The following is a 27,501-nucleotide window of genomic DNA, read 5'->3' on the forward strand; positions in this document are numbered from 1 at the left end:
AATATTGTGTTATATAAACCGAATCCCACCTATTGGGTGGTAGGTTTTACCATTATTACAATAAACACTAGCTAAAAGTACATAACTCAAATGATAATCCGGATCCAAATCCATCATCTTTGTACCAACTCTTTCTGCAACAATGAAATCACTACTAGTAGCACAAGCACCAAGCAATGTTGCCCAAAGAGATTTGTCATCCTTAAAACTCTACTCCATTATTAAATGTTCAGCATCTTCTAACCGGCATGCACGCCCTAAAAGATCAACCATGCAACTATAATGCTCAATTCCCGCTTCAATTCCATACATGTTCTTCATTAACATAAAGTATTATTTCCCTTCATCAACCAAACCAGCATGACTACGAGCAAAAAGAACAGCAATGAAGCTAATGTTGTCGGGTTTGATCCCCGACTTAATCATATCATTGAACATGTGAATAGCATCTAAACCTTGCCCGTTTTGAGCAAGCCCACTAATTATTGAATTCCAAGTTATCATATTTCTAGTTTGCATGCGTTTGAAAACTCTATAAGCAAAGTGTATACATCCACATTTCGAATACAGATCAACTAAAGCCGACCCTATAATAACAGATTGACACGTGTGCCTCCTTAAATACTGGCAATGAACCTCTTTTCCATGTCTGACAGCTGTTAAGCCCGCACACGCTCGGATTATGGTTCCAAAACTATAAAGATCAACCTCTTTCATTGCTCGGAAAACGTTAATAACAGTATCGAAATCACCCATTTGGCAGTATCCACCGAGCAACGCACACCAACTCACTGAGTTTGGTGCGGTGATTCTATCAAAAACCATTTGAGACTCATAAACGGAACAACATTTACCATACATGTCAACTAAGCTGCTGTCAACAACCACATTATCTTGAATACCAGATGTAACAACCTTAGAATGCACTTGTTTACCTTGCTTTAACCTACCTAAGTTCCCACAAGCGGTCAAAACCGTTCCAAACGTGAACCTATCTGGAGACATTCGATGGCTCCTCATCATTGACACAAACCTCACCAACGCTTCTTCAAACAAATCGTTTCTAGTAAACGCAGAAATAACCGAAGTCCAAGAAACCGGATCCAGTTCAGGCATTTCATCAAACACCTTACGTGCATCATACAAAACAAAACTTCTACCATACATATCAATCAATGAGCTAGCAATGACATGATTCTTATCAAACCCACGCTTAACAACAATCCCATGTAACCCCCGACCAAGATTCAGGTCTCCAACTTCCGCGCACGCCTTGAAGACCGAAGACAGCGTAAACCCGTTGGGCTCAACACCAATTCCCACCATTTGTTTAAACAAATCAATCGAAAAACAAGGCTTTCCGACACGAATGAAACCCGAAATCATGGAAGTCCAGGAGATAACATCTTTATAATAGAGTCCATCGAACACCCAGTTGGTTTCGATGAAATTGGAGCATAGTTTGAAGTAAAGGGCGAGCAGGCTGTTGCCGACAAATCGGTCGGTTTGGAGCCCGGTTTTGATAACATGAGAGTGCAATTGGAGGCCGTGAGTGAAGGAATTGGAGTTTGTACATGTTTGTAAGAGAATAGCTTATAGGATGGGTTTATTGGTGAAATGTTGATGGGAATGAGTGGTGTTTAGAACATGTATGGCATCAAAAAGTAGGTTGTTTTTGCAGAGGGAAATGATATTCATCAAGCTTTATTTATTTATTTTCCCCTATGCAACTAGCTAATAAATAATATCCTAAAATATGTAATCATACAAGTTATGTTTACAGAACAGAAAAGCTTACGATAAACCAAAAAACAAAGTCTGTTGTGGCGACCCGCCGTCTGAAGTGGCGGACTGATGCTAACGGCGAGGGCTGAGGCTTGCCGGTGGTTCAGTTTTCTGTTTGGAGGAAAAAAAAAGAAAGTGAAGCAAAAGCCCAACAGTCATGGGCCAGTTAGAGATGATCAAAAAAACCGGTTCCTGGAACCGAACCGGAACCGAACCGGTTCCTACCCGTTTTTTGTAGGAACCGGACCCTATCTGATTCAACCCGATGATCCGTGACCGGTTCTTGCATTTCTGAGTGGGGGCGGGTAGGAACCGGAACCGGTTCTAGCCGTTGGATCGAGTATAGCCGTTGGAAATTGTTTTTTTTGGCCGTTTTTTGACCGTTGGGGTCAAAAATAGCCGTTTTTTGGCTCCCCCAAGCACCCCACTACTAGTATAAATAGGTATTTGGTGTCATGGGTTCATCACAACACTCAAAACGCAAACCCGAACGCAAAAAAATACAAAAAAACGTTATTACAACGTTTTGAGTTCTCTAATCTCTTGTTTTCTCTTCTTCTATATTCATATTTGTTGTTATGGCTGCCTCACAATCATCGGTTGGTCAAGGTTCCAACGCTGAACCAAGTTTCGTTCGTATTGTACCTCATAATCGTAATCAAGAGATTTGGTGCAATTGGGATTTGGTTGAATTGAGTGACCATTCATTGAAGGCTCGGTGCAAGTTTTGTGGGGTTTATTTAAACCCACTTTCGAATTCAAATTTGAAGAAACACATCGAAAAACCGTATTGCAAGGCGTTGAAAAAGAACGTCGATTCGCAACAAACGCAAATGGATAGTGAAGGCGGAATATTTACATACCAAATTGATCGAGTTCAAGATCGTATGGCGAAGTTTGTGATTCAAGAAGCTTTGCCGTTTAGCAACTTCGACAACCCTCGCTTAACCGCCATGATTCGAGATACGCTTCAACCACAATACACTCACGTAAGTCGTCATACTCTTAAACGTTATTGTTTAAAATTGTGGAAGAAGGCCAAAGAGGTACTAATTGCATATTTTGAAAATATAAATACGGGAATAAACTTAACTAGTGATGTTTGGTCGGCTCCACATGGTCTACCCGAATCTTATCTTTGTGTCACCGCTCATTGGGTAGACCCGTCATCGTGGGAAATGATGAAACGCACCATTGCTTTCGAACTCTTTGAGTATCCACATACGGGAGATAATTTACTTGAAATTTTAGATTATGTTATAAAAACTTATAAACTAGAAAATAAAATATTTTCAATGGCATTTGATAACGCGTCGAATAATACATCGGCGGTTGATAAATTAAAATTAAAATATACGCCGATTTGCAATGGTGTATTTTTTCACTCAAGGTGTGTTGCACATATCATTAATTTAATCGTGCAAGACGGACTTACTTCGGATGAGGTTACATCGGTTATAAACGATTTTAGACTAATGATACATGAAGTTTTTAAGAAAAGTAAAAAAAGACAAATGGATTATAGAAAATTTTGTAAAGATACGGGAAGAAAAGCTTTGGGAGCTAATTGTGATGTACCTCATCGATAGAATTCCACTTGCATAATGTTTCAAAGTGCTTTGGAACAAAGAGAAACTTTACAAATGTTTCATTATAGTCTTGCCGAGAATGATTTGGCAATCCCCTTTTCAAATGAGAAATGGGAAATTATCAATGACTTATCGACTTTTCTTGAAGTTTTTAAAACATCAACTACGAAACTATCGGGAACGTATTATCCGACAAGTCCCTTGGTTCTTTCGGAGTTATTTTTAATCGTTAACAATCTTAAAGAATTTGAAAATAAAAGTCCAATGTTTTCAAACATCATATTACCAATGAAGTTTAAATTAAAAAAAATACTTTCTTGAATTGCCACCGGTTTTTACTTGCGCCGCCGCTTTAAACCCAATGTTAAATGTTACGGGGGTTGAATGTGTGATAGACGAAAATTTTTCAACCTTAGATATGCAAGAAGTTGACCCAAACTTTTCAACAGAGGCAAAAAATGATTTTAACTTGAATTTTAAATTTATGTATGACTTTTATTTAAATAAATATGGGTCAAACATACAGATGCCTATGCCGGGGGGGGGGGGGTCTTCATCAAGTTCAAGTGCTACTAGAGTACGAGATCCCATGATTAGCCTTATGAACACCGTTCGCAACGTAACGGCTAAAAAACAAATGGGTAACACCCCTTCAAGCGAACTAGGAAGGTATAGTGCAAATGATTACTCTACCGGTTTATCCGAAGAGGAATATGACACTTTTGATGTTTTGGCTTGGTGGAAGGTAAAGGAAACCGAGTTTCCGATTCTTGCCACCATGGCCCGTGATTTACTAACCGTCCAAGCTTCTACGGTAGCTTCGGAATCCGCTTTTTCTCTTAGTGGCAGGGTAATATCGGTGAGAAGAACAAGACTAAATTCGGAGTCGGTGGAGATGTGCATTTGCTTAAAGGATCACTTGGACTCAATCGATCGTATTCAACACTTAACCACTATCGAAGATGAAACACTACTTGATGTTCGAGTGCACGACGAACAAGAAGGCATTTCTACAAGTAATTCCGAGGAAGAAGTCGCCGCTCAATAATTACGACGAACAAGAAGGCTTTTCTAGAAATAATATGTCACAACTTTATATTTATAAGTTTAATGTTTTGTTAGTTTGTTTTTGAAGATTTTAAAACATGTAACCGTTTTTTTTTTGAACTTCTTAAAGTAAATAAAATGAATTTTATGTTAATTGTTTTGTTTATTTTTCATGCTATACAAATACGAATCGTAGTTTAGAATCCAAATCGCAAACGAAAAACGAAAAAAAAAAAATTTACACTGTAACCGGTTGGAACCGGTTACAGTGCAGGAACCGGGTTAGGAACCGGTAAGAACCGGTTCCATAGGTTAGGGGTCCGAGGGTGGGAGAACCGGTTCGAGCCTGGAACCGGTTTCAAAGGAGGTTTTGGATATAGGAACCGGTTCCGGTTCCTAGTCCTAAACCGTTTTGAACATCTCTAATGGGCCTTATCATGTATTCTATTTTTTTATCTGGGCCTATCTCATCTTGGGTCTCTGATAGACTCATAGTAAGTAGTGGTCTGACTAAAGTAGAGCCCCAATATATGACAAAAAGAACAAATCAACCATTACGTGTGTTTGGCATGGAATAATGACAATGGAGGTATAAGATATGGAATAGACATAAAATTTGATAAAAAGAAGAAAAAAACCACTAACATACAAGGTTTAATTGGGTTTCGGTTAAAGTCGGAGGACATGTTATCCGTAGTCATAACCGAGTGCCGATTAATCAAATTTTTATTAACAATAATTTTCGATTTTATTTAGTTATGGTTAATTTGGTTAACGGTTATGTTTTTTTATTATGGTTTGTTTTTTGCTAACCTGGCTGGAATGGAGCCCCGATTTGTGATAGAAAATCAGCCATATCTTATACTTTATTTGGTTTATAAACAAGACACAAATCTTCCTCGTTATTGGTTAAATGTTGCTAAAAAAGGGAGAATAATGTTTGTCAAATTATATTATTGTGAAATTATTTTACACGTGGTACACATCTTCTTCACGTCTGCATCTATTCCTATTGCCTCACCTCAATGTAGTTATCACCTAATCACTTCTGTGTTGAAATGGTGAAGAAACAATGGTTCGACCCTCAGCCTAGATAACTAGTTCTTAGGTTGAGGTTTGTATTTCCTGCGGGGGTGATACACAATCCGGTTAATCTGAGTGGGGTAACCTACAAAACAGAACACCGTGAGCTCGTTACGAGAAGGAGAATGGGGGGGTGGTCTTCTCGTAACCACCTTCTCCTTCTAACGTAGGAATCAGTATGAGTACATGTAAGATATATGAGAGTCAAGTACTAGAGAATACTTGTGCGTGGAATTGGAATCCTCTTACCGTTGGTGTTAGGATGGTATTTATAGCCGAGGGGTAGGAGAAAAGGGAATTGGTCAGCTGCGTTGTCAGAAGATCCACCAATCAGTGAGCCAACACATGCTCAAGGAAAGTTGGTGGGTAAAATCAGCTGACTGATGATAATATACGTACTATGTAGTGCTATTGATGATGTGTTGTCACCTTGTTACTAGCTGGAGGTATTTTTCACCAAGATACTTCGTTTTTGTGTCATACCTAGAATGATCTTAGAGTCAATCCTTCTAGAATGTCAGAAGTGATGCATGGCGTAAGGTGGGACCTCTGCCAACGTCACATTCTTTCTCAGTTGTTAGATTTATTGGTAAGTAGCGATGCTCCGCGGAAGGTGTGGACACACCCGAGGAGGTCTCTATTCTTTCTAGGTGGGTGCGGGACCCTACCTCTTCAAATGGGTTGTTAACAAAGTCGGAATCCACCAATAAGACTTTCAGCCGTAAAACTTAATGTATCCACTTGGATTTAACTTATAAGCACGCAAAATGTGTACAAAAGTAAAGAGATTAGATTAATGGTGAGGATGAATGGCAAATGGGTGATGAAAGTATGGGAGTCAAGATAAAGTGGTGTTGAATCTGACAACGAATATGCGAGGGATGCAGCACAAGAGAGTTTGATCGGACAAAATAAAAGGAAATGAAGGTGGAGACGGAGAAGGTGAGCTTTTTTAAAGTGGTATTAGTATGAGGCAGTTCCATAATTTGTTCATAATCTGTAAATGATTGATATACCCTTCTATTTAACAACAAAACTTAACAAAGTTGGTCTTGATATCGAAATTGGTCTTGGTATCGAAATGCTGAAAAATGGAAATCACTGAGTGTCGTAAACAAAAAAAACTAACTCTTATTTACTTGTATTGTTTTCATTACCTTTTAGATTACCTTACACCAATAACAGTAAGTTGATTAACATGAATATGTTATAATTGTTTTCAAATGAAATAAATATCAAAAGATACAATTATTTTCATTACCTTTTAGATTACCTTACACCAATAAAAGTAAGTTGATTAACATGAATATGTATTGTTTTCATTACCTTTTAGATTACCTTACACCAATAAAAGTAAGTTGATTAACATGAATATGTAATATGTTATAATTGTTTTCAAATGAAAAAAATATTAAAAGATAAAATTGTTTTCGTTACCTTTTAGCTTACCTTACACAAATAAAAGTAAGTTGATTAACACTAATATGTTATAATTGTGTTCAAATGAAAAAAATATGCAAAGATACAGAGAATTATTAATTAATAAATATAGTGTTTGTGCCAAGACATAAGACAAACGCGTAACAAGCTGTGCTGTTAACTCTTTTTAATTTCAAAACTCAATCTTTTAAAAACTACATTGATAGATCTTGAAATCATATAATATTACTATGCATGACCCATTGAACTGGCTAAGTAGTTTCACAGCTTCATTGCAAGGAAACCAAAAATGTCAAATGCAAAAGGTATAAATACATGTTGATTGTCAAGACAAACATTCTCATGTTTTAGTCACCTTGCATGAAGCAGCTTTTAGAGCAACATGTCCGACCATGAAACCAATACTCATTAAACCCACCAGAGGGGAAACCCATGTTAGATCCACACACGCATGTTTCTCTAAACTCCATCCAAAGACTGAAATGTTAGTCGTGCACATAGTTAAACGTTCATCCAACGGGTTAGCCAAAAAATTCAGATATGCTTCTTTTTTAACAAAAATCTCAGCAAGTCTGATTGAGATTTGATGGATTACATAAATTCACATTAGTAATGTGATTATTTAGAGGTACGCAGAAAGACTAATGTAATGTTAATAGAAAAATAGTTATACCAACCAATAATGTTTTTTTATAGCAACCATTTATGTAGCATTATTGAATTCCATTGTTTTAAAATAAGAACCCACCTGCCTAACGTTAGACAACCTTCATGCGCAGCAACTCCTTTTGTCATTTACCACGGCCACCAAGTGTAGGTAAGGTAGGTGATGTATGTCCTTGAAACGCCTGCAAACTACAAAATCACTTTTTATTTAACGCATGTTAATATTTTTTACAAGTCAGAGTAAACCTAACCAATTGACTTAAATCAATTAACCCTTACCCTAACGATATATTTTTATAAATGTTTTCTTAATTTTTATATTTACTTTTCATTTTGTAGTTATAGTTAAATATATTTCTACATTAGCCAATGAGCTTCAGTCAACTGATTTTGAAGAGGAAGTGAAGATTTGAGCTCAAAACTGTAATGTTTCAAGTTCGAATTTGATTCTAACTAGGTTTTACTGTAGTGAGCCTTCAAGCGGCAGTTTTTCCTGAATCAGAAGATAGTAGCTTGGGTTACATAGTTTTGTTTTTTTGAATGTTAATGCTTTCCTCCTACTATTTACAATATACCATCATTGCCAGGAATCGAACTCTGGACCTCTCACCCAAAGACCAAAGCCTTTACCATCCCACCAAAGTGGAGATGGCTTGGGTTACATAGTGCTATGCTATGTGGTTGTCTTTTACCAAATAGATTGCCTCAAGTAATTAACCAGAATTTATTCATTGTCATTGAAAAAAACAAAGTAAATCTCGAAAGGAGAATCGTAAAGTACAAATATGACAATCTCACAAAGGCAGCAAACACAGAGAGGGTATTGGGTTCAACATCATCTATATCTATTACATTACATAGGCCATGTCATGCACTGCCTACTTGTTTACACTTTTAGCCCTGAATCTATTACATCACAACCCATCTTTTATTTACGCTTATACCCCCAGCCGGCTCATTCCGCTTCATTTTTCCAGGTCCCGAATTTCTAAAAACTGACCACCATACACTATTCAATGCGTATATTATAATGTACTTTGTTTTTAGAAAAATGTGAGTGTGACATCCTTGATCTGGTAATATTAATTTCCACCGCACTCACGAAACCCTTTTGCTTTCAATTCTATCTCTCTCTCTCGCACATAACATTCAACACTTTTGCAACTCTGCCAGATCTTGAACATGCCTGTTTGTTGAACACCATCCAATCCATCTCTTTTGCATTCTATATAACTAATATTTGTAGTAAGATATCGGCCCATTTGGATTCTATCTGGTTATTTTGTTTCGAATTAATCCTTAACAAATTAATACTAGTATGTTTTTGTTTCGTTGTACGATAAAAAAGAGATGGCGGCGGCGGTTGTTGAGGATGGCAGATTGACGATGTTTAGTGAGGAGGAGGTTAAGGAGATGTGTGGGCCGATGGGCACGTGGAGGTCACGTGCGGGTGCACTAGCTACTGCTATGGTGATGCTGTTGGTACGCTTCGGGTCTTTGCTAATGGTGATCTCGAAATCAGCTGTGATTGCACCCCTGGTTGTGAAGAAGGTGTTTTATTACTCGTTTGCATGTTATGTTACTTGTGTGTGAATGTGTTATATGCATTTGATGTTATGTTTTGAAACAACATAATATCTCAGATTTATAATATTAATCCATGATTTTGTCACATTCCAGAACATTAAAGTTTGTGTTATGTTTTTGTGCCTTTGACCTAATGTTACATATGCATAGTTTTAGGGTTTAGGAAATGAGATTGAATAGTACTCCTATAATTCTAATTAAGTGATTGTGTTATGTTTAGATAAATTGAGTCCAGCTACATTTGAGAAGCATTCAGGTAGGGAAATTGCAAGGAAATGGAAGAATAACATTTGGGTGATTGTTGATGGAGAAAAGGTTCCTTTATCTAAAACCGCACTTCTCAAGTATTACAACCGAGCTTTGACCTCACCAAGATTACTGTCAACACCTGTCGGGCTTGCCATCGAGACGAGTTTGTTAGATGCACACAGTGCGATAAGAACTGAAGGTTTCGTCTACGCACTAAAGACGAATGTCGGGCGTACCATGATGCTCTTATTGATGATGATTGGAAGTGTTCTGATATGCCTTACGAAAAGTATGCCGTAACATTATTATTATTATTATTATTATTATTATTATTATTATTATCAGGGTATTGCTAAACGTATCCTACACGTGTTGTTATTATTATTAATGAATGTGTCCCTTGTGTGTTTTAGATTAACATGTGATGATGAAGAGGAAAGAGGAAGCCGTAGAGTGTATAGAGGTTGTGTGCGGTCGACTACATGCAAAGGTTGTACAACATGCGTTTGTTTTGGGTGTGATACCTGTCGGTTTTCTGACTGCTGCTGTCAGACGTGCATTGACTTCACTACAAATTCTAAAGCTTGACTAAATCACCAGCCTGCCTGCCTTTAAATCACTTTTTTTTTTCATCTCTTCTTTTAACTTTAACCTTCACTTGATCAATTTATGACGTTTAATTTTATGTACTTTGGAACACAAATTGGGATGTTGGTAATTGGATTGTTGCTCATTTGGGTTAATAATGAGAAGGGTTTTATTTATTTATTTTTTATTATTATTGGTGATTGAGTTGAATGAAATCTAAGCCACTGGCCACACCACTTGCAACATGAAATCTATGCCACGCCACGTGCAACCATTTTTATTGGGGTCAGGATAAATATAAAAAAAAGTAATAAAGACGTCAAAACAATTATTGTCATGTTAGGCAAGTTACGTCTCATGAAAAGGGGTTAAGGTTAAAGTTAATTGTCCTGTTAGGCTATTTTCGCCTCAACCATGTGATCATCTTTATGACATTATGCTCTTTGACACAGAAGTATCACTAAAAAGTTGGGGTCATGTGTAAGGAAACCAATTTTTTTTTCTCGAATGGCGGTAGCTATGTTCCCGAGTTCATTTGCGTTCCAGAGTTCAGTTAGTGAAAGAAAGGAAAGGAATATTTTCCTACTTTCCTTTCTTTTCCGTTTTTTTCCATCCTATTCTTTCCAAATGGAAAGGAAAATATTCACCCTTTAAAACATCATAATTTTTCTTCATCTCATTTCCTCTCTTCCCTTAAATGAAACTTTAAACACAATGTTTTTATCTTTTTATTCCTTTCTTTCCAAAATAAAACTTGGGAACACACATCTTTTTTTCTTTTCATCCCTTTCTTTTCCTTTCTATCATTAATAAGTGAGACTCGGGTAAACCGAAAGAATGGAAATGAAAGGAAAAGAAAGTGTTTCTTTTCCGTTTTACTCTTTTCTTTTCCTTTCTCTTTCACTTCATTTCAATTTGAAAAGAAACACTTTCATTCCATTTTACTCTTCAAACATATTTTTTTCCTTTCCATTCTTTCCTTTAATGAATATCTAAAACACCCTTTTTATCATTTTCTTCCCTTTCCTTCCAACAAAAAAAAAAACTTAAAAACACATCTTTTTTTGTTATTCTCTCAGAAACACAGTTTAGTGCTGTTAGAAAACCATTTAATTCGTGTATTTAAGTTACACGTGATACTACTAATTTATATGTAGTTTACTATCAATGTTACTTTATATATCATCAATTATTAATACGTTATTCAATTTTATTTAAGAGTGTTGGGCGACAATAACTTACTTCAGATTTATGAAAGTTTCTTAACTTTGTAGAAAAGGAGCAAGAAAAAAAGGGTACTTTTGCTTTTTTCAAAAGTTTTAATGCTATTTCCACATATAACTTATTTTTAAATAGATTTAACAAAAACATAAGTGGATACATGTATTTTCAATACGTGATTTTAAAAATTATATCGTGAATTGATTACGATCATACATTTTCCCTTAAATAATACTTATGCTACTTATAGTCGCGAATACAATACATCTTCCCTTGGTATCGGTTTAGAAAGTCTTTCCTTTTCATAGTTAAAATGAAGATTAGTTGATATCGTTCTAAAAACTCATTGAATCGTACAATTTTATGAGCAACAATAACTTTATTCATCCGTAAACATGACGCCTACATTACCTCGTGGGACACACTCGTTGAAGGATATAATCTTGATTTAATATATGAGTGGGGTTAAATAAAAATAACCGAGAAGTAAATGGGGTGAATCGAATAAAAATAAAAGAAGATAAGATTAGAGAATAATTTAAATGATTAATTAATTGTTATGAGATAATTATTAGAGTTAGAGATAAAGTATAATGTTTATTATGTGTTTGAGTATTATTAGGAATTAGACTTGGAGTATGAAACAAGTTCAAGTTTTGTTAGTATAAATAGAGGTGTAGGATCATTGTATATTGTATGGTTTTTATTCTTAAGAGAATTCTGCAATTTGTCTCCCTGGTTTATATACACATTCGATGGGTTTGCCCCTGAAAAAGATTTTGCGAAGTTTGGGCCCCTGTGTTTCTCCGGCGGGTTCCTCTGACTCCTACCGTCAGTTGACCCGTCGTTGACCCGTTAAAAAAAGGAAATTACTTTATTACCCCTGATTCGTTTATAACCAGTCGATCTACCCTCTTTCCCTTTATGTTACCATCTCCGGCGATTCTCTAAACCTGTAATTGAACGGCATTATCCGGTGACCCGATTGACTGATGTCTCAATCCAAGTCAATTCAGTTCTCCTCGGGTTCACCTTCCAAGCCTTGCCGTGCAGATGAGCTTTGTGTGAGATGTTCATGTGGTGCCGCGACATGTTACCGGATATCCAGGACCGATGAAACCCGGGGCGTCGATTCTTGTGCTGTGTAAGTTTTAATTACTCACGAATTAGGGTTCTAGTCTGTTAATCGATGATGATTTGGTCTGTCGTGTTGCTTAGGTCAATTTTAGGGTTCTTTGTTTGTTAATCTGTCAATCGATGATGATGACGATTTGGTAATCTGTGAATTTTGAATCGAACTAGGGTTGTTTGTTTGTTGATATATTTACTCCGTTACAGAAGGGGAGTTGTGGATGGCTAAAATGGGCTGATGATCCCACATGCCCTTGTTGTGAAAAGGTAATACAAGCAATGGTGAAGATGATGAACAAGAAAGATGATTTTGCAAGAATGAAAACCAAAGAAGTAACAAGCTTGAAGATGTTGCTAGCAATTAGTTGGCTTTTGTTCTTTGTTTATGTTTGGGTTTATTGATTAGTTGTTAACATTGTATTTTTAGTATTGGATAATGTAATCTTTGTTGTTGTTATTGTAGTTTATGTTAAATGTTTACAGTTTCTTGTTTCATATATTTACTTTAAATTTGTGTTCCACATTATCAGTCATATTGCAGTCATGATGAAACTGAGAATGTTGAGTTAGGGAAGGATGATGAGAATGTTGAGTTAGGGAAGGATGATCATAATGTTGAGTTAGGGAAGGATGATCAGAATGTTCAGTTTGACCAAGACAAAAGTCAAATGGAAAACAAGGAATATCAATTGGGTGAAGATGAGTTGATGGCTTATTTAGTGCAAGAAGATGACCTATTTAGAACAAGTGAAGAACATGAGATGGATCCTGGTGATGATTATGACCCTGAGGTTGTGAAAGCAGCTTTCAAGTACACCAGTGAGCCGGAAGAAGATTACTATCATGATCCATATGAAGACGATCCAGTGTGGGACTCTGACTAGTCAAACGATGATTGTCATTGGAAGTAACATTGTAGTTGGCTTCTAGTATTGTTTGCATTTGAATTGTACTTTAATTTGACTATTGTAATGTTTGCATTATTTGCCTACATGCTACTAGTTTTAAAAGCATTAACCAAAATACTGTCAAAATAGCATACAAACCATCATGTCCCAAATCAAACATAGCATACAAACTATCATGTCCCAAATCAAACACACATGCTACAAGTCTTAAGATTGTTTCAAACACAAACCATGACATGGTACCAGAAAGTTCAAAACAAAAGTCTTAAATAGTCTCAAACACACACCATCAATCTAACTCAAACACAACTTTATGGTTGACATCATTATTGTTGAATTGGTGCCCTGCAAGTTCTGATGTTGTGTCCGTAACCTCCACATCTTCCACAGCTTTTTTTCATGCCCCAACCTTGTAAGTCTTCCTCTTGCAGAAAACAATTCCTGAACCTCTTCAATCTTCCTCTTCTTCTTCTTGCTAGCTGCCACTTTCTTCTTCTCACCTAGTGCCTTCTTCCTGTTCTTCTTCGGTCTGCCAATCTAGGTATGATGTTTTGGAGGAGTTATTATTGTTGGGAAATTTGATGGTGTCCACATATCAGGGCCTGGTATGGGCCTGATTTGGTGATTATACACCTTCTTCCAAGTGTCTAACCAGTAAGCTTCATCAACCCACTTCTCCAATGGACCGACATACATGTTGTTTTCTATCATGTTATATAGGGCTGCCACATCATGTTTTCATGGCATACCTGTCAAGTCCCATATCCTGCACGTGCAAGTTTTATCCCCCACATTCACCACAGATTGGCTTCTCAGACTTTTAACCTATGAACATATTTGCATATTAACAAAAGATTGATTGTAGTATCATAGTCATGAAAATTTTCATACCTGGTAAGTCACATCATCAATCATCATAACCGTCAATTTGCTTGCTTCTGTTTGGATTTCATCCCATGCTTTTGTTGCTTGCGGTGTTAATGGGCCCCTTGCAGTGGCTTGCATCTTCTTCATTGTAACACCCCGACCAAAGGCGGATTATACATCGGGGCGCCACATATTGTTTCATTACTCGTGACACTATTTGGGTGTCAATATTTAATAAATATATTCATTCGCGCACGCGCAAAGTAAACACAAGATAACATAAAGCAACATAATTCAATATATTATAAGGCAAAATATTCGAACAACAATAACTTGTCTTGATACATTTTAATCTAGGTCCAAAAGTAAAAACGTCCTACGTGTCCACAAGCTCCAAATGTAGCTACAGCAAACCTGAACATGTGTTAAAATAAACGTCAAACACTTGCGTGTTGGTGAGAAATCAAGTTTAATACAATACATAGATAACAATAAATCTGCGCGCAACATGTGTATGTCTGGTTTTCAACAAGGGTGTAATCCGATCGGGACCAACTCTAAGATTCATAGACTGCCAGTGCTCACAATTGAGCTCACAAACAAGAAAGACTGTGCAAGTGTAAACAAAAGAGAAAATCATAAACGATAGTTCTCCCGTGTTCATCTAATGGTACCATGAGAACTGCGGAATAGACCGACAAGACGGTTAATGATCCACACATACAAATAAACAGCCAAGTCTACGTCCTCAACACATGGGATACTGCGCGACTAAAGTTCATAAACAGTTTAAGACTCTAAGTTTGTATGAACACATGAACATCCCAAAACATTAAAAGCAAAAAGGGATTAGATACGAGATTACTCACTTGATAAACGATGCGGTGTAAGATAAAGCAAGAACCAACTTTAAACAAGCACAAGTTAGCCTATAATTAAAGATTATCGTTTTAATGATTTGTTTTAAGTCTTGATTATAAGTTAGCATAATTAATAAGTAAATTATTATATATAATATATATTACCGGAAAAGCAGGGCAGAACAGGGAGGAAGACGGAGGCAAAGAGAGGAGACGGCAGAGAGAGCAAGGAGCAAGAGAGAATAGGAGAGTTTAAGTGCTTTGTGTGTGTTGTGTTAAGAAAATAACATTATTATTTATAGAGAAACCCTAGGGAACACAATCCCTAGAAAAGGGGAAAAGATCTCAAAAAGCAAAAGATTCCAAAAGCAAAAGATATCAAAAGATATGGCTGCTGCAGGGGGCAAGATAAAGCTGACAGGGAACAGTAACAGGCATGGGCGGGTCAGATAAAGGTACTGGTCAAGCATGGAAAAAGCAGATCTCAAAAGATTATGTCAGTCACTTTTTCTGTCAACCAATGGGGTTGGTGCGCATGCTGCGCCAAAAGTGGCTTTTCAGACATAAAATAGGTCAGGTCAACAACACAGGAGATAGGACATCACAAAAGCAAACGGCTAGATTAAACAGAAGAAAACTCAAAGACATAGCGCGAGAAAGCTGCGCGCGAGAAGGCTAAGGCGCACCGCGGGAAGAATCACATTTCTTAGCGCGCCGCGGGAGGAACTACAATTCCTAGCGCGCCGCGGGAAGAACTAGAATTCTTCGCGCGTCGAGGGATGAACTACGATTCTTAGCGTGCTGCGAGAAGAACTACAAATCCTTAGCGCGTCGCGGGAAGAACTACCGTTCTTAGCGCGCTGCGAGAAGAATTACAATTCTTAGCGTACTGCGAGAAGAGTTCGTCTCGCATATCGCTGGAACAGATGGTCTTCACGCATGCTTCCTTGAAAGGAGTCTGGCGCGTGGAGCTGCGCAGACAACCTTAGGCGGGAAGGAACAAAGGACAAGCAAAGAGTTAGAAGAAAAAGAGGGAAACAAGGCGTAAGGGCGGGACGGCGACAAGAGGGAAAGAAGGCGGAAAGAGAGAAGAAGAGGGACGGGACGGCGGAAAGAAAGAGAGAGAAAGAGGCGGGAAGGAAAATATATTATTATTAAAAGTAAAATATAAGTATAAATAAATATTAAATCATAAAAGAAAGAGATCGGATAAGGGAAACGGGTACCTGGGTCGGGTCGGATCGGGGCAGATGTCACAGTCTCCCCTACTTTAAGAAATTTCGTCCCGAAATTTATCTCGAAGTAGGTTGCGCAGAGAACAGGTGCGGGTACTTGATCTTCATTTGATCTTCCCTTTCCCATGTAAACTCGGCTCCGCGCTTGGACTCCCAGCGAACTTTAACAATAGGGATACGACTGCGCTTGGTTTGCTTAACCTCGCGATCCATAATCTCAACAGGCTTCTCAACGAAATGCATAGATTCATCAACTTGAACTTCATCAAGTGGAATGTGAAGGTTCTCGTCAGCTAAACACTTCTTGAGATTGGATACATGGAACGTTGGATGCACATTACTGAGCGCGGGCGGCAGGTCTAGTCTGTAGGCAACTTTTCCTACACGCGCGAGAATCTTAAATGGTCCAACATATCGAGGAGCAAGCTTACCTTTCTTCCCAAAGCGGACAACACCCTTCCAGGGCGACACTTTGAGGAGAACAAGATGACCAACTTGAAATTCGAGAGGCTTTCGCCTGCGATCTGCGTAACTCTTCTGTCGGCTTCTGGCAGTCAGCAGATGATCACGGATCTTGGCGATTTTATCGGTTGTCTCTTGAACAAGTTCGGGTCCTGTGATTTGAGTTTCACCCACTTCGCTCCAACAAATCGGGGAGCGGCATTTACGACCGTAAAGTGCTTCAAATGGGGCCATACCGATACTGGAATGATAGCTGTTATTATAAGAGAACTTGATCAAAGGCAGGTGCGAATCCCAATTACCTCCAAAATCAAGAACACAAGATCGGAGCATATCCTCAAGAGTTTGAATAGTTCGCTCAGACTGACCGTCAGTCTGAGGATGATATGCCGTACTCATGTCCAAGCGAGTTCCTAGCGCAGATTGGAGAGATTTCCAAAAGCGAGATATAAAACGGCCATCGCGATCGGATATGATGCTCAAAGGAGTACCATGGCGGCAGACAATTTCCTTGACATAAAGCTGCGCGAGATGCTCAACACGGTAGTTTTCACGAATGGGCAGAAAGTGAGCAGACTTAGTCAAACGATCCACTATTACCCAAATGCTATCATGTTTGCTTGCTGTCAAAGGTAACTTGGTAATAAAGTCCATCGCTATACCTTCCCATTTCCACGTAGGAATTTCTGGTTGTTCGAGCAAACCAGATGGGCGTTGATGTTCAGCTTTTACCTTAGAACAAGTCAGGCATCTAGCTACGAACACAGCAATATCCTTTTTCATACCGGGCCACCAATAAGTAATGCGCAAATCCTTGTACATCTTATCAGCGCCGGGATGAATAGAATACCGAGATTTGTGCGCTTCACTCAGGATATCAGCGCGAAGATTCTCATCAAAGGGAATCCAGATGCGATTAAGATAGCAGAGAATTCCACTCAGATTAGGGACAAAATGCGCATCCCCGCCACACGCTAACTCGGCGCGAAGGCTACCATTACTGATGGATGCGCGCTGCGCGTCACGAATGCGCGATTCAAGGTTGCTTTGGATCGGCGCGAAGTGAAGCTGCGTGCGCGGCAAGATACAGTTAAGCTGGCAGGGTTTTCGGCTGAGCGCATCGGCTACCACATTAGCCTTACCAGGATGATACCGGATCTCACAATCGTAATCGCTGATGAGTTCGTTCCATCGGCGTTGCCTCATGTTAAGTTCCTTCAGATCAAAAATATGCTGAAGGCTTTTATGGTCAGTGTAGAGGATACACTTGGTACCATAAAGGTAGTGTCTCCAGATCTTCAAGGCAAAAACAACTGCGCCTAGTTCGAGGTCGTGAGTTGTATAATTCTTTTCATGAACCTTGAGCTGCCTCGATGCGTAAGCGATAACCTTGCCTCGTTGCATAAGAACACAACCGAGACCTTGGTTGGAGGCATCGCAGTACACGACAAAATCATCATTACCCTCAGGTAGCGCAAGGACAGGAGCTTCACACAACAAACGCTTAAGCGTCAGAAAGGCTTCTTCTTGCTTCGAGCCCCAAATATACGGTTTACCTTTGTGCGTTAGAGCTGTTAAAGGCAAAGCGATCTTCGAGAAGTTCGAAATGAAGCGCCGGTAATAACCAGCTAAGCCCAGAAAGGAACGGATCTCAAAAGGAGTGGTCGGCGTAATCCAATTCTTGATTGCTTCAATTTTGGATGGGTCGACATGAATACCCATTTTGTTAACAACATGGCCAAGAAACTGTACTTCATCCGACCAAAATTCACACTTGGAGAGCTTAGCATAAAGCTGCTCGGTTCGAAGCTTTTGCAACACCAACCGAAGATGTTGCTCATGCTCGGCCTTGGTCTTAGAATAAATCAGAACATCATCGATAAACACAATCACGAATTTATCCAAGAAAGGCCTACACACCCGATTCATTAGATCCATGAAAACGGCGGGTGCGTTGGTCAAACCGAAGGACATGACCAAGAATTCAAAATGGCCATAGCGAGTTCGAAAAGCAGTCTTCGGAACATCTTCATCGCGGATGCGCAACTGGTGATAGCCAGAGCGGAGATCAATCTTGGAAAAACAAGATGCACCTTGAAGTTGATCGAAGAGGTCGTCAATACGCGGTAAGGGATACCGGTTTTTAATGGTGAGTTTGTTCAACTCGCGGTAATCAATACACATGCGAAACGATCCATCTTTCTTTTTAACGAACAACACCGGAGCACCCCAGGGCGAAGAGCTAGGGCGAATGAATCCTTTAGCGGTCAACTCTTGAAGTTGGCTTGCCAATTCTTGCATCTCAGCGGGCGCAAGACGGTAAGGAGATTTAGCTACGGGGGAAGCACCAGGGACAAGATCAATACGAAACTCGACTTCCCGAGCGGGAGGGATACCAGGAAGATCATCAGGAAAAAACTTCAGGGAAATCACGCACAACAGGGATATCGCGAAGCTTCTTTTCTTCAGCAGGTTTAACCACATGGGCTAAGAATGCAATACACCTTTTCCTCATGAGTCTTCGGGCTTCGGCGCAAGACATAAGTTTAAGACCGCGGGAGAGTTTCTCGCCGTAGATATGAAGATCACCATTTTCTCGAGGAATGCGAATCAACTTCTTGGCGCAAATAACTTCGGCGCGATTCTTCGAGAGCCAGTCCATACCAATAATAACATCAAAGCTTCCAAGAGGCATGGGGATGAGGTCGATCAGAAAATCGTTTTCGTTAAGGTTAAGCGTGCAATCTTTAATCACTGAGTTAATTAAAACAGTTTCGCCATTAGCCAATTCAACTGAAAAATTTTCTTTTAAATCGTTGCGCGGTCGCGCAAGCTTCTGCTCAAACGCGCGAGAAATAAAACTTCGATCGGCGCCAGTATCAAAAAGTACAGAAGCATAAAATCCGTTAAGCAAAAATGTACCATTAACTACGTCATTATTCGCTTGCGCTTGGTGCGCGGTTATGTTAAAAGCTCGTCCGCGTGTCACTTGGTTCGAAATCTGGTTCACCGGATTCGCTTGTGTGATTTGCACTTGTAGTCTCGGGCACGCGTTCCGGAAATGACTGGGATCACCGCAGTTGAAGCACGATCTGGGTCGTGGGTTTTGGTAGGTTGGTTGTGGGTTCTGCGGGTAGACTGGTGGTGTTGGCGCAATTGGATTGGCGGGAAGAACTCTACAGTTTTCCGCCATGTGACCAGGGCGGCCACATCGGTGACAAAGTCGACATGGGACTTGAGGTGGGTGGTGAAGTCTACAGGTTGGGCAGAAGGGGTGGTTTCCTGTGTAAGGTTTCTTAGTTGGCGGGGCAGGGAGTGCTGGATTGGTTAAGGCATAGTTGTGGACTACAGGAGGTGTTGGGTAGGTTGACAGTGGGTTAGGCGCGTAAACTGGAGGTTGGTAGATGGGTTGCTGGACAATGGGCGGGTTGGTAAGCGCATAGGCTTTGCGCCTGCGCTTGAGGTTGTTACGGTTTGAGGGTTCTGGTTTGGTTTCTGTTGGTTCGGGAATAGTCTTGGTGGATTTGGTCTTCTCAGATCCCCGCAGGAACAGGGTTCCTGCTCTGACGTGGTTGTCGCTGAGCACAGCGGCCAACTCGATGGCGTCAGAGAGGGTTACTGGGTTTCTGGCCCATACAGAATCTTGAATTTCCATGGGGAGACCCCCAAGGAATTTCTCGATGGCTCGGCGGGAAGGGGTAACAAGGTGAGGGACAAGTAGGCTTAGTTCATGGAAACACGTCGCGTACTCGCGCGCTTCGCCACTGTATTGCTTAAGATTCCAAAATTCCTCCTCCAGGCGCTTAACTTCGTTGGGAGGGCAGAATTCTCACGTCAGAATTTCCTTGAATTCCACCCATGTCATGCTAGAAGCAGCTTCTGCGCCACGCGCATGAGCTACTCCATTCCACCATGTAAGCGCTCTAGATTCCAGGACACTGGAAGCATACAGGGTTCGTCTGTCTGAGGGGCATTGGGTGTGGAGGAAAGTGTTTTCTATTTTCTCAAGCCACTGGAGCATCACGGTGGCTCCTTCAAGGCCTGTGAACTTTGGAGGGTTACCCGCGTTGAAGGATTTAATATTGTAACCAGAGGTGTTAGCATTGTTTTGGCTCAAAGCTTGGGCTATTGCGGCGGCCATTTCCTGGGAACGTTGCAGCGAACGTCTGCGCGAGGCTTCTCTCCTCAGATGGCGGCGAGATAGCGGAGGCATTCTATAAAAGTTTTAATTTTAGTTAATATCTTGGTTTTAGCGCAAAGTATGTCATCGTAAAGCTTGTTTCGCGAAGTTAGTTACTGTCAAAAGTTAAAGTAAAATAAATGACCCAAAATGCAGACTTAATAAAGGTAACAAATTCGAATCAAGAATCGACAATTCATGTATCACCATGACTTTTCGAATTCCCAATTTAAAATATACGAGCAAACGAGTATTGGAGATTGACGATTCATGTATCACCATGACTTTTCAATCTTCAATATAAAATATACAAGAAAATGAGTATTGGAGGTTGACAATTCATGTATCACCATGACTTTTCAAGTCTCCAACCTCAGAACATAATCGTAAATGGAAATTGAAAATCAACTATTCATGTATCACCATGACTTTTCGGATTTTCAAATCCAGCAAACGAATATGTAAGAAAAATCAATAACAATCGAAATTCAACAAAAATCGAAATATCGCGGGATAGAACATAAAATCATATACTGCGCAAGCGCGAGCATATTCATAAATAACGAGTATTTAACAATAAGCGCGCAAACATGAGATTTCTCTCATGCGCGAGAAGGGACTCTTAGGTATTCTAGGCCGTTACGTCTAACCACCTATCCTAAAGTCAACGAGCTCTGATACCAATCTGTAACACCCCGACCAAAGGCGGATTATACATCGGGGCGCCACATATTGTTTCATTACTCATGACACTATTTGGGTGTCAATATTTAATAAATATATTCATTCGCGCACGCGCAAAGTAAACACAAGATAACATAAAGCAACATAATTCAATATATTATAAGGCAAAATATTCGAACAACAATAACTTGTCTTGATACATTTTAATCTAGGTCCAAAAGTAAAAACGTCCTACGTGTCCACAAGCTCCAAATGTAGCTACAGCAAACCTGAACATGTGTTAAAATAAACGTCAAACACTTGCGTGTTGGTGAGAAATCAAGTTTAATACAATACATAGATAACAATAAATCTGCGCGCAACATGTGTATGTCTGGTTTTCAACAAGGGTGTAATCCGATCGGGACCAACTCTAAGATTCATAGACTGCCAGTGCTCACAATTGAGCTCACAAACAAGAAAGACTGTGCAAGTGTAAACAAAAGAGAAAATCATAAACGATAGTTCTCCCGTGTTCATCTAATGGTACCATGAGAACTGCGGAATAGACCGACAAGACGGTTAATGATCCACACATACAAATAAACAGCCAAGTCTACGTCCTCAACACATGGGATACTGCGCGACTAAAGTTCATAAACAGTTTAAGACTCTAAGTTTGTATGAAAACATGAACATCCCAAAACATTAAAAGCAAAAAGGGATTAGATACGAGATTACTCACTTGATAAACGATGCGGTGTAAGATAAAGCAAGAACCAACTTTAAACAAGCACAAGTTAGCCTATAATTAAAGATTATCGTTTTAATGATTTGTTTTAAGTCTTGATTATAAGTTAGCATAATTAATAAGTAAATTATTATATATAATATATATTACCGGAAAAGCAGGGCAGAACAGGGAGGAAGACGGAGGCAAAGAGAGGAGACGGCAGAGAGAGCAAGGAGCAAGAGAGAATAGGAGAGTTTAAGTGCTTTGTGTGTGTTGTGTTAAGAAAATAACATTATTATTTATAGAGAAACCCTAGGGAACACAATCCCTAGAAAAGGGGAAAAGATCTCAAAAAGCAAAAGATTCCAAAAGCAAAAGATATCAAAAGATATGGCAGCTGCAGGGGGCAAGATAAAGCTGACAGGGAACAATAACAGGCATGGGCGGGTCAGATAAAGGTACTGGTCAAGCATGGAAAAAGCAGATCTCAAAAGATTATGTCAGTCACTTTTTCTGTCAACCAATGGGGTTGGTGCGCATGCTGCGCCAAAAGTGGCTTTTCAGACATAAAATAGGTCAGGTCAACAACACAGGAGATAGGAGATCACAAAAGCAAACGGCTAGATTAAACAGAAGAAAACTCAAAGACATAGCGCGAGAAAGCTGCGCGCGAGAAGGCTAAGGCGCACCGCGGGAAGAATCACATTTCTTAGCGCGCCGCGGGAGGAACTACAATTCCTAGCGCGCCGCGGGAAGAACTATAATTCTTCGCGCGTCGAGGGATGAACTACGATTCTTAGCGCGCTGCGAGAAGAACTACAAATCCTTAGCGCGTCGCGGGAAGAACTACCGTTCTTAGCGCGCTGCGAGAAGAATTACAATTCTTAGCGCGCTGCGAGAAGAGTTCGTCTCGCATATCGCTGGAACAGATGGTCTTCACGCATGCTTCCTTGAAAGGAGTCTGGCGCGTGGAGCTGCGCAGACAACCTTAGGTGGGAAGGAACAAAGGACAAGCAAAGAGTTAGAAGAAAAAGAGGGAAACAAGGCGTAAGGGCGGGACGGCGACAAGAGGGAAAGAAGGCGGAAAGAGAGAAGAAGAGGGACGGGACGGCGGAAAGAAAGAGAGAGAAAGAGGCGGGAAGGAAAATATATTATTATTAAAAGTAAAATATAAGTATAAATAAATATTAAATCATAAAAGAAAGAGATCGGATAAGGGAAACGGGTACCTGGGTCGGGTCGGATCGGGGCAGATGTCACATTCATAGTCACAATCCTCATGGTCAAATACTCTCTAATATACTCCAATCATGTAATGATCGGCTTGTCTCTTGCTCCAACAAGTTGCTTGTTGAAAGATTCACAAAGGTTGTTCAGCAACATATCACTTTTTGCCCTTCCTGAAAAATGTGATCTTGACCATCTTGCTGTTGGGATCTCACTAAGCCAGAGAAACATATCAAGATTTGTTTTCTTAATCTCCTCCATTGCCATGTTGAAGTAGGGGACAGAAGTGGCCAATGCTGCCCTATAAAACAAGCCTTTATACAAATCTCCCCTCCAGGTTTGCCTCAAGTTCTCATGGATGTGTCTAAACCAAAACCGATGCTCTGCCCTAGGGAAAACACTCTCAACTGCTTGAATAAGTCCATACAACAGTCAAATCACCATAATTAGTGTACATGAGTTAGCCTATTACAAATATATCCTACGTGTACATACCTTTGTCGGTCACTTATGAAAGTAAAATTGGCATCATGAGGCAAGTCAAGATCATCTCCAAGGAGATCTAAGAACCATTTCCATGAGTCTGTGCATTCGGCTTCCACTATTGCAAAGGCAACAGGATACAAGCAATTGTTACCGTCCGTCCCGACAGCAGTCAAAATCTGTCCGAGGTATTTCCCTTTCATAAAACAACCATCCAACCCAAGAAGTTCTCTACCAAGCAATTTAAATCCTTTAACCAAAGCAGCATAACACACATATATCCTTCTAAATTGCCTTGTTTTAAGGTTAGGGTTAGCACATGGTTCAACATCTAATTTAATGGTACTACCTGGGTTTGCTTTAAGAAGCTCATCAATATAGGATCTGAGGTGGGTGTATTGTTTGGTGTGGTCACCATCCTTCCTTTGCAAGGCTATTGTCTTTGCTCTTCTCATATTGGATTCAGAAAGTTGTACTTGATGCATCTGCTGGAATTTGGCCTTCAATTCTTTGGCAGATAAGTTGGGGGTGGTTTGTAGCTCAACCTCAATCTCTTTGGCAATAGTAGACATTGTGTACAAACCAATTGTTCTACTTCTTAGACAGTCGTGTTTTCTGGGAATGGCCTTCACACACCAATTATCCTCAACAGTTTGTCTTGAGATGTGCAGCGTCCAAGGGCAAGTGGGTTTCATTTCCCTTTTTTTTACCTTCAACTTTTCCTGACTTGACACATTTGACCCCTCACCAGCAACCAATTTAGGATTGGTCCCTAAACAAATCACCCTAAACCTTAAAGGATCATTCTTCTTGATATACAAATCTCTTCTAGCATGAATAGCATAACTCTTAACCATTTCAAATGGTATTAACTGACCAACATAAAATGGATACTCATCATCATTATTCCTTTCCTTACCCTTGAACTTTCTTAGCATACTATTCAAGACACTCAGGCGCTCATCATCAGAGCTCTCATAGGTATCCATGCAAGGATTTAAACCATCATCATCACTAATATGATCAGCTGCTGCTTCTACCACATCAAAATCTACAATAGCTTTATACAACCTCATGTCAACTTCTACATCCTCCAAGGGTGTTTGAAAGGCAGCCGTATACTTAGGATCACTTTCATCTGATCGATCACTATCATAACTGTTATCATCTTCCTCACTAGAACTATTTTCAACACTCTCTTAATCAACACTTTCACCACCCACTTCATCAACACTTTCACCACCCACTTCATGGACACTTTCACCACTCACTTCATGGACACTTTGACCACTAACTTCATGAACACTTTCAAAACCAAAACCAGGTACAAATCCAGAATCATAGACCACAATTTCAGTACCTATACCACTAGTCCTGCCATGTTCTACAAAAATCTCAACAATGTGAGTACCTATACCATCACTACCTCTAATCATATCACAAACATCTTGAAAATGATAATCTTCAACCAACGGCTTTAAACCCAAGTCCAAACTAATACGCGGATGTTTGTAATGAAAACAACAAGCTGTACCACAACCATATTGTAACTTACAGAGTATTCCAAGCAACAAACTTTTACAAAATTCAGAAACTTGAACTTCATCAACGTAAGTGATCTTCCCCCCTTCGTATCTTCGCTGCCCCTCGGTAGCGAAAGACCCCCATGGAAAAGTTTTATGGTGAACGCATTTGAATAATTTTCACCTATAACAACAGTACATTCAACCCGTTAACAACACACAAGTAAATAAAACGAAAATTTTGAACAAACAGTAACACCTTACCATATAGGTCGTACGGGTCACAATACTCACTTTCCGGCCTAATAGAATACGAGGTCGACATTGCGATGTGTGCAGGTGATGTTTGATTTTAACGGTGATCGGAAAAATTAGGGGTTCAATGTTCGAACGGTTGGTTTGTATTTAGGTGTTCGGGGAAAAAAACCCTAAATCGGGGGTTTTATTGAATCAGGGGTGTGTAAATAAGGAAAATACTATGTTACCCTTCGACATTAACGGTCAACGACAGGTCAACTGACGGTAGGAGTCAGAGGAACCCGCCGGAGAAACACAGGGGCCCAAACTTCGCAAAATCTTTTTCAGGGGCAAACCTATCGAATGTGTATATAAACCAGGGAGACAAATTGCAGAATTCTTTATTCTTAATAATGTTAAAAGAGTCATCGTGTGTTATCATAAAAATATCGACGTTGTTTGTATTACTCGATATAATTAAGTCCTAACACACGCTACAATCCATTTGCTGATGTATATAAATATAGAAATATGCTTTAGCTTCATAATGGAAATAATAAACAAATGAATTAGAGAGTACATGAATATCAATAAGAATAAAACAAAAGGTTTAATTGACAAATAAATCATAAGAATACTCATTCTAGCAAACGTAACCAAAACACGGTGTGCCAAATGTGACACATAATGTGTGATGGTTGTTTGCATTTGGCATCCATGATCATTCATCCAATCGCACATCAAAATAGTATAAGCTTTTATTCGTCTCTCCCATTACGCATATATCATAATGAAGGGGCATTTACATATATCCCCCCCTAAGTTCTCTTATTACATATTTACCCAACCTTTAAAAATCAATTACATATTTCCCCTTCTTAAACCCAATATATTACATTTTTATCCTTTTCATTAAAATTAACTCATTGATTGACTAATTTACCCTTATTCAAACAAATAAATAAATAAATAAATGCAGACCCTTCCTTAATATCAAAAGAATTATTAATATTAAATAAAACCCTTGAAGTGCTTGTCTTCTCCAAGCTCCTCCTGTAAATCGATTTACACCATTATCGTATCTATGTACATCACGATCGTACACGTTGACCACCACCGGTATACACATCTCTCTCTCTCTCTCTCTCTATCTCTATCTCTTCTAGCTGCAGGTTCTCGTCGTGTTCCGATTTCTGGTTGCCACGCTCCATCTCCATCTTCAATCTTCCAGGTAGGAGGTCGATGGTGATTCTAATCTCAGATATGGGTTGAGAACGAAAGAGATAGATTCAAGTTGATGGAAAATCGTTTTGGAAAATTGGTTGGCTTTGGGCGTTAACCTACGGTAGGTACGGTGGTCCATAGTGGGCTAAAATGGAGAAGAAAGGTGATGGTGGGTCGTCAGCGGTGGTTCTTTTGTGACAAAGGGTGGTTGATGTGGTGGTTCCATGGTGGTGTTTCAAATAAGAGGGAGAGAGATTGAAGAGTTAGGTTGTGGAAATGTATAAATTTAACAAGGATAAATTGGTAATTTGTCATGAAAAGGGGAAATATGTAATTTGGTTTTAAAGGTTGGAGAAATATTTTATTAAAGTTCTTAGTAAGGGGATATATGTAAAAATTCCCATAATGAACACATGCTCTAAACACATGTAAACCATGCATGTCAAGTGTAGGCCGATCACACAGTTCCCTTCGGTATATATCACGTGGTTAGTGGCACAATGGTGTGCCTTT

The 27,501-nt window shown here is 39.4% G+C and overlaps 2 pseudogenes across 1 annotated transcript; one reads left to right on the forward strand and one right to left on the reverse strand.

Moving 5' to 3' along the window:
* Window positions 1–234: 234 nt before the first annotated feature.
* Window positions 235–1,793, reverse strand: LOC143573437 (pentatricopeptide repeat-containing protein At1g03540 pseudogene; annotated as a pseudogene).
* A 7,167-nt stretch (window positions 1,794–8,960) lies between these two features.
* On the forward strand, window positions 8,961–10,190 carry LOC143573431 (protein ULTRAPETALA 1-like; annotated as a pseudogene). Its single transcript, XR_013142428.1, has 3 exons — window positions 8,961–9,161; window positions 9,418–9,735; window positions 9,860–10,190. The product of XR_013142428.1 is annotated as a protein ULTRAPETALA 1-like (transcript).
* The last annotated feature ends 17,311 nt before the right edge of the window (window positions 10,191–27,501 follow it).

The sequence above is a fragment of the Bidens hawaiensis genome, unplaced genomic scaffold (genome assembly GCF_021521415.1).
Source record: "Bidens hawaiensis isolate Kalapana, Puna unplaced genomic scaffold, B.hawaiensis_p1.1 tig00026425_1, whole genome shotgun sequence".
In the NCBI taxonomy this organism is placed as follows: Eukaryota; Viridiplantae; Streptophyta; class Magnoliopsida; order Asterales; family Asteraceae; genus Bidens; species Bidens hawaiensis.